The sequence below is a fragment of the Falco naumanni genome, chromosome 5, assembly GCF_017639655.2.
Source record: "Falco naumanni isolate bFalNau1 chromosome 5, bFalNau1.pat, whole genome shotgun sequence".
In the NCBI taxonomy this organism is placed as follows: domain Eukaryota; kingdom Metazoa; phylum Chordata; class Aves; order Falconiformes; family Falconidae; genus Falco; species Falco naumanni.
This window is the reverse complement of record NC_054058.1, coordinates 79097557-79106151: the sequence shown is the minus strand read 5'-3', so window position 1 is coordinate 79106151 and position 8595 is coordinate 79097557.

Below are 8595 nucleotides of genomic sequence, written 5' to 3'. Positions count from 1 at the left end.
AGCCCTAGAATTTAAGAAGGAAAAAGAGCTGGTTTTAAGCTGCATTTGTTTCTCTCTCCTTACTGCCACTGTGAAACACCACATCATCTGTGAAAGGCTTGGCTTCAATATATGGCTAAAGCTACATAACAGAGAAGTTATTTAGTAGTTAGCTTAGATCTGAAATAACTCTTTGAAGGGCCATTTAAAACATTCATGTTTCAGGATGTTAAGACTCTGCTACAGGAGCCGCCTTGTCATTCCTGTTCTCCGGGGGGGGGGGGGGGGGGGGGGAACCTTGGAGCATTGTGGGAGTGGTGTGTTCAGTGGCATGAGCAAGCATGTGGGTGATCCACTGCTGATGTACATGCTAATGGCTGGATACCCTGACAACAACTTTTGACAGCAATCCATGAACAAGTTATAGTGATGGGCTAGAAGCACTAAGGAGTGACACAGAAGTCTGTGTCCAGATGTTCAAAGGTATATAGCAGCAAAATGTTTGAGATAAAGAAGTTAATTCAACAAGCATTAGGAGCTAGAGCCAATAAAAAGCTTAGGCTTACACTTAAAGCAGGATTGATATTGGATCTGTGTAAGTCCAAAATAATGATCGCAAACTCTTCTTTACCTGCAGACCACAAATGCTGAAAGAACTTAGGCTTTTCATGGTGTTTATAGGCACTTTTGTAAAAAACCATGACATTCTCTTACTTTTGCTGGTTTGTTCTCTGCAGTGTGACAAGTCCCTGGTCTAAGTGGATCAGAATTTCAGCCTCTCTGGAATAGAGATGTCAGGTATTGCTTCAGTCCCAGACATAAATGCAGGGTGGGTGGAGAATGGATTGAAAGCAGCCCTGAGGGGGAAGTCTTGGGAGTGTTAGTCGATGAGAAACTCAACGTGACCCAGCAATGCCCACTTGCAGCCCAGAAAGCCAACCATATTCTGGGGGGCATCAGAAGAAACATGACCAACAGGTTGAGGGAGGTGATTCTCCCCATCTATTTCACTGTAGTGGGACCCCACCTGCAGTACTACATTCAGGTCTGGAACCCTCAAAATAATGAAAGATTGAGTCTAGAGGAGGGCCACAAAGAGGTCTGGAGTACCTCTCTTATGAAGACAGGCTGAGAGAGCTGGAGTTGTTCAGCCTGGAGAAGAGAAGGCCCTGGGGAGACCTTATAAGCAGCCTTTGAGCACCTAAAGGGGGCTTATAAAAGAGATGAGGACAGACCTTCTAGCTGGGCCTATAGTGATAGGACAAGGGGGAATGGCTTTAAACTGAAAGAGGGTAGATTTATATTAGATATAAGGAAGAAATTCTTTACTTTGAGAGTGATGAGGCACTGGAACTGGTTGCTCAGAGAAGCTGTGGATGCCCCATTCCTGGAAACGTTCAAGGCCATGTTGGATGGGGCTGTGAGCAGCCTGGTCTAGTGGAAGGTGTCCCTGCCATGGCAGAAGGGGTTGGAAGTAGATGATCTTTAAGGTCACTTCCAACCCCGCTTGATTCTGTGGTTGATTCTATGGCCTATGATTATGATTCCCAGTACAATGGAAGCTCTCAAGTAGTGTCTAACATATTCTGACAGGATCAAGGTCTTCAGTTGGGCTAACAAAGGTGAAGAAAGCACCCTGCACCTGTCCTAATGAAACTGTCACTGTGCAGTGAAGTAACAGAATCTTGGGGCAAGAGAGAACAAGGACATAAGACACATTTTAGTCTAATAGTTAAAACCACCATGCCAGAAATAAGAATCTTTAGATTCAGTTCCCAGTTCAAAGCCTTCTTTGATCTACTTTATCCTATAACTGTTCAAAGGATAATTCATAAAATTCATAGCAATGACAAAAACCCAGGTTCCTGTCCTGTTAGGTAAATGCTCTATTCACTACACCACAGTATTCAAACCTATATCTGAATATCTTCAGCTTTACCAAAACTGGACATCTCACCCAGCAGGATGGAGGATTCTGGTCCCCAGGCTTTGGAAGTACCTCTGTGTATAGGTGTGTTCGTACTTTCAAAATAATAGCTACTTTGCTTTCCATTTGAGGGTAGAGACTTTCATTTGCAGCTCACATCCTGGGGGAGTTTTCTTCTCCCAGAGCTTTGGTCCTGAAAGAGACATGTAATATCTGTTTCTTGGGGAAATCTAAATCAGACATAGTCCAAATGCTTAAGCATGTGCGACAGCTGAATAACTTTAAACATCTTGTACACGAGCCTTACTGCAAGCAGAGCTGAGCAGTTCAGCCACCATGAAAGTGGGAAAGCATGGCTGCTTTTTTGTTGTTGTTGTTGTTGTTGAATCCTGGAGAGTCCAAGGAGTGTGCACTTTGAGGAATCTTTTTCTCTTTTACCTGGGAGCCACGACATCCTGGAGCCACGGGAACCTTTGTCTGGTGGTCCTCTGTATGTAATGAGCAAGCTGGAAGTGGTTTTGTTCATTTATTTCAACCCAAAATACTGGGTTGGTTGTCAAAGATTCAGCTCAGCTGACTGGACAGCAAGAAAAGGGGTCAGGATGAATTGATGGGCCCCAGACTATGGATGGAAGCTTTTGGATTGAATCAGTCTCTGGAGAGCAGAAAAATGTTACAGGGAGCCCAGGAGAGTCAATATGACCTGCAAAAGAGAATAAGGGGGATAAATAGGATCTATTAATACAGACATTCATTAAAAATCAGTGGGTTTTTCATGTGTGTCACAATATATTTAAGCCAGTTACTAAGTATCAGCTAAAATTTAGTTAAGTTACTTAAATCTCTACAGAAAGCTAGCTTCAAATGGCTGTATTACTGTGTCCAACAGGTTGAATGTCTGGGTCTGCCACTTAACATGTACAGTCATTCAGAGTTGGAATTTAGGGTAAATATTTGAATGTTAGAATAAGCATATTTCATCTACATACAAGTGGAATACTGTTAGCATTTCTCAGATTTGGAATGAGATTTTATGTTCTATATTTAAGATATTTAGTCAGCATATTGTACCTTATGATTGCAAAACAGGACTCTAGACTGATCTGTGAACACAGGTGCCCAAACTTTTAAGTACTTATGTACTTAAAACAACAAAGCAAGTAATTTTATCTTTTTTATTTATCATTTGATAAGCTATCTTTTAAAAATCCTCTTACTTTTGTTTGTAGTATAGAAGCAACACCTTCATAACATTGGCAAAATATTCGGCTTTTACTTATTTCATGGAATAAGTGATGTGTTGCACTTTTGCAATTATTCGTACTTAGCTTGCCTACTAGGCCTCAGTAACATTTCTAGTTAATAGATTCCTTTCTAGTAGCTTCTAGTTATTTGTTCAGGCTGTGCAACAGAAAGAAGGTATGGTCCTATGGGGCAGGCCAGGCCTATGGTCATGAAAGACTCAACTCTGATATAATACAGAGATTAAAAATAATATAATGGAAAAAAAACTTGCTTGCATTACTACAGACATGAGGTATATATATCCCATACCATGGGAGGTATGTCCCATGGCTATTATCTGAACTGTACATGTAATGAATAAATTAATTTTCATATTGCAGCAGCTATAATCTGATGAATTTACTTAAATCTATATTCAGGGCAGCAGGGAGAGGAGTGGGAGGAATTTCTTTATCCAGATACCTTGCTAGGAGATAGTGAGAACAAGCTGCATCATTGATGCTCCAAATATTTGTTGTTGCTAATTGCTTGCTGCTTCTTATCCATCAGTGACTTTTGGCTCAACAGTAGATAGGCTACGGAAACAAGCTACAGCCTTTAAAGGCCTGTTTAATATTGGAAGTGAAAAACAAAGACAACAGACTATGAACTAGATCCCTAAAGGAAGGTTAATATGGTCATGTTCGGAGTCACTCTACTAAATTTTAGGTGCCTATAACACACCTGTGCTCTCTAGGCATTGAACCTATGAATGAGAATCAAGATAGACAAGGTGTTAAACAGGGAGTTGCCGAAGTTATCCAGTAGGAAACCCTGACAGCAGAGTTAGGTCTATACCCTTGCCTGTCAGAGGGGTTATATACTATATGCTGGGTGACATGGATGTGTTTTAACAGTTCAGGTTTCATGTACTGCAACCACCTTGTGCACTGAAGTACCTCAGCTGCTGCTTTCAGAAACTGAGCACTTAGCAGAAAACAGTCCCAGAGTTTTGGGACTGCGGAAAGGAAAAGTTTAACCTCTTAAAGCATAGATTAGGACATTCATCTAAGAGGGGATATTTGAATATAATTCCTGTTCCCCAAACAACTTGCATTTTATGTGAAATTCTAGTTAGATAAAGTGCAAAACTGACACTAAGCCCTTCATATCTCCTTAGTGAGGCCAACTTCTTCCGTAGTCTACAGTCACTCTTCCAGCCTATACCAGTACCTCATGAACTGGGGCTGGAGAGTTGTTCTAGCCTTGAAGGTATCATAGGAAAAGGGGTAACATCTCCAGTGGCTGGGCCCACTGTGCTTTTTGAAGTGCTTGATCTTGAAACTGTACTTTAAGGTCAGGCCTCTCCTGGTCAAGCACAGTCAGGATTGCTCTGCTCAGTTACATAGGCCAGACCAAGGACCTGGAATGGTAAAATGTGTAAATGCTTAAAGGTGTTTAAAGGTTGAATTTGGGGATTTCTCTTAGACCTACAAAGGTACTTAAATCCCAGCGCAGTCCCACCTCAGACAGCTATGCCCTTTTGTGACTCTCAGCTGAGCATTCTAAGACTGGCAGCTCTTCTCAGAGCACTGTCTGCAAAGGGGACCGTAGAGGTACATGGATAATGATGGGACTCAGGATGCTTTGCTGATCTAGGAAGTCTTGATGCTGCTGAGGATTCAGAGTTGAGGTGTTAATCCAGAGCTCTGGTCTTCTTTGGGAATCAGGGGAGATTTTTTGACCGAAACTACGTATGCCTGAGTGAGGACAGTATTTGTGAGTGGGTAGGTTGAAGGGAACTGATTCTTTCTGCATTCTGAGAAGACATGAACTAGGTGAGTATTATTAATTGAGTCATTTAACAGGTGAGACATGTATAGCTTGGTGGTATGTATGAGATGTGTGTGTGCATATCTGTGTGGGTGGCACTAGGACAAGTGGGTGGAAAGGTGAGAACTAGATTTCATAGGTGAATGGAGAAGAAATAATAAACAGAATGGCTAATTGGAAAGTTTCCGAACAGCCTTCTTTAGAGACATGAAAATGTAATAAGTTCTGAGTAGGTTGGACAGATAACACAAATATGGTAGTAGTAAAAATTAAAGTATATGCTAACTTCTTTTTGTAACTTATCAATTACCACCTAATGGAACTATAGTGGAGAACATCTTGCCCTTGACCTTAATAGTCAATGATTCAAGATTAGAGCACAGCTTTGAGGAGCAGAAACACAGGCTCCTTCCCAGGATGTTATAGATCTCCAGGTAAAGACAGACTCCAGCTGGAGCCACAAACCTGCCTGACCTGCAGGTCAGTCCCAAAATGACATGAAGCTATGTGCATAAGGAGAAAACAAGAGTACACGTCAGCCTGTGGTTATTAGCAGAAATATAAAACTATTTGTAAATAGTTAAACTCCTGCAATCCCTGTGTTGTGTTGTCTAGTATACTCCAGAGACACCTAAGAGTTTTTTGATTTCTTTTTAGTATACGTGGCTGCAGGAGGACATCCAGACTCCCAGGGACCACAGGGCACAGGCGTACCTTGCATACATGTGATGGTAGGGAGGTCATAGGACACACAGATTCATATGAGCCACTATAGTGTGTGTGTGTGTGTGTGGAATTTTTTTCTTCTCTTCACCAGGGGATTTTTCTGGGGCTGAGTGTGCCAACTGCTTGTGCTCCTGGCACAGCCTTCTCCAGGAGATGATGGAGGAGAGCTCCATAGTGCCATGCTTCCCTGGTGTCTCTAAAGGGGAAATGAGAACTGCCAAAGGACAGACAGTGAAAAAGCCAGCATGCTAATTAAGGCTCCTTTATCAGGGAGGAAAACTTCCTACTCCCAGGGCAATCAGGCACAATTAGGAGCAGCCTGAACTCTTTAAATACAACAACAGTGACCTGTTTGGGGGAAAGTCTTGATTAAGTTCCCCAGGAACTCCTTACTTCTTCATATAAGCTATCACGCTTGCCTGTTCCTCTGTGTTATGGATGAGCCAAGATCCATGACTGATAGGTGTCAAAGGTAGGAGGCTTCTGATATAGATTTTTTACCTCCTTGAACAATCTAGGTTATTGCATGGCTTGGGGCATGTTAGACACACTAAGCAATGCCTTGACTGTCCTCAGAACTGGGCAAACCTATGAGGAATGAGTTGATAGTCATAGGGGTGCTTGGCTTATATCCATCATAATTTCATGTTACGGGGATGGAAGTCAGACTTTTTTGTAAGAGATTATGTAGGGAAGAAATACTGGTTAATAAACTATTGCTTTATTCATGTCAAAGTATTTGCCTAATAAAAGGACTTGTAAGTACTAACTAGAAGTCTTTCACACAATTTTGTGATGTAATTTTAGTGTCTAATAGTTTTATATAATACAACATTTTTGTAGAAATATGGCAGAACTGCTAGTAAAACTCACAAAACAGAGGGAAAAAAGAAAGAGAGAGCTGGCAAAGAGAGAGAATAAGCAATTGTGTGCCTGCATTGTTCCATAGCAGCCATGAGATTCAGAATAGGAGCATTACCATCTAAATTCAGGTTGAGCTTATGATCAACACATCACTGTTCTCTAAGGTGCTCTGCACACCAGGAAAGGGCGCAAACTCAGACAAGCCTTTTCATTTCCCTCTCTTGTACATTAGTAATAACAAAATAATCAGTGAGAGAAAGCCAGTTAATGAAGGCTTTGTTTCTGGGCAAAGGCAGTGCCTCTGTTACCCTTGCAGGCGAGGAGGGCAGGCTGCTGTAAATGCAGTGTTTGGATGGTGTGACTGGGACGTGCCAACAGCCCGCTTTGCTGGGACTCTGCTCTCTACATTTCACGTACACCCACTCATGTGACCATTATCAATCACTTGAGTCACCTAGGTCCTGGAGCACAGACACTTGCCTTCAATCTTATGCTAAGGTGCACAGTAAACTGCATGTACAGTAATGCACTGTTTTATTCATTACATGAGATATAATTTGGTATAAAGAAGTGTTTAAGTAAGCTGTTGTTATCTTGAAATTTTTAAACACCTCAAGACACAGTGTAAGAAACTCAACACTAGCAACTGTGGCTGCGACCTTTTAGACTCGCTGATCTGGACAGACTTACACCTGTAGCTGTACATCATCTTCTAGTGTAGACATATTAAGTGAGAAGCAAACATTGTGATTTTTCAGAAGTGTGTTGTCTGATACTGCATAAGGCAATAGCATGACTTGCCATGTATTTTCCTTTTAAATCTACAAAAGTCAAGAACTTACACATTCAGTAAACATAAATTATAAATTAGATTCATGACAACTGTAATCTCATTAATTGTGTTTTTAATAAGCTGGTGCTAAACCAGGTTTTATTGTGTGGATACAAAGCTACATTTTTTTGCTGCGCACTAGGCATCACAATTTTCATGTTTATTTGTTCTATGGGATATTTAAGGCAGTTGGCTGTTGTAGGCAAGTTTTCTTCTTGGCCCAGTGGAGGGCTTAGGTGCTCACCACCTGGGAGTGCAGCCCAGAGGCCTGAGTACGGCTTCCGTGCTCTATCCAATGCAATGGGAAATCAGCTATTTCAGAATGACATCTCAGAAACCCACTGACTATGGACTCATATATTTTTTGAACAGAAGGGCACCTGGTCAGTCGAAATAAATCCAGAATTAGGTGAAAGCTGTGGCTGAGTGTGCACCATGGGGAAGATGTGCCGTTACCCTGGAGAGTCTTACTCCATTCTGAACTCCAGGTAGGGGAAGACTGGGCTGCCCCATCACTCCCCTACACATCTGTCTTTCCTTCTCCGCGGTCACTGAGAGGAAAGGATACCATGTATATGTCAGGTTTCCTGACGGGATGACCAGGAGACTGTAACTTGGGGCACACTGTGGACCCTGTCTTACAATGAAAAGTTATCAGGGGTCGCAGGATTGCAACTTTGGCTTTACATAACTGAGCTCCAGCCAATTCTTGTTTTAAGCATCTGACACCTTTATTGAGTATAGGCTAACGTTATCCAGCCTCAATGCATGAGAAGAAACAGTATTATGGAATGTCACTCAATTAAATTAGTAATAAAAACTTGCCATTCCCCTTCAATACCTACCTTGTTTCTTTCTTGACAATATTTTGCCTCCTGTTTGGCATCACAGCTATAATTAAAAGAACTGCCTTTTTCAGGTGCCCAGTTCTTTAATACTGATGTCCTTTTAAGTGTTCTGATTCCACAAGTGCTCCCATTTAATTCAACGTTATGGAGACTGCATTTGGCTTTTCTTACTTTCATTTAACACAAAGGCTTATTTATGCAAAGATATGAGGTAGTTTACTCATATGCAAATAAAAAACTGTAGGATTATTTAATTTATGACCATTACATAAGTGGTAAGCAAATCACAGCCCAAAACAGATGCCAAATGCGCTGGTGGTGGCAGTCAAACAGACAGAGCTCTGCTATGAAAAGTCTAGATA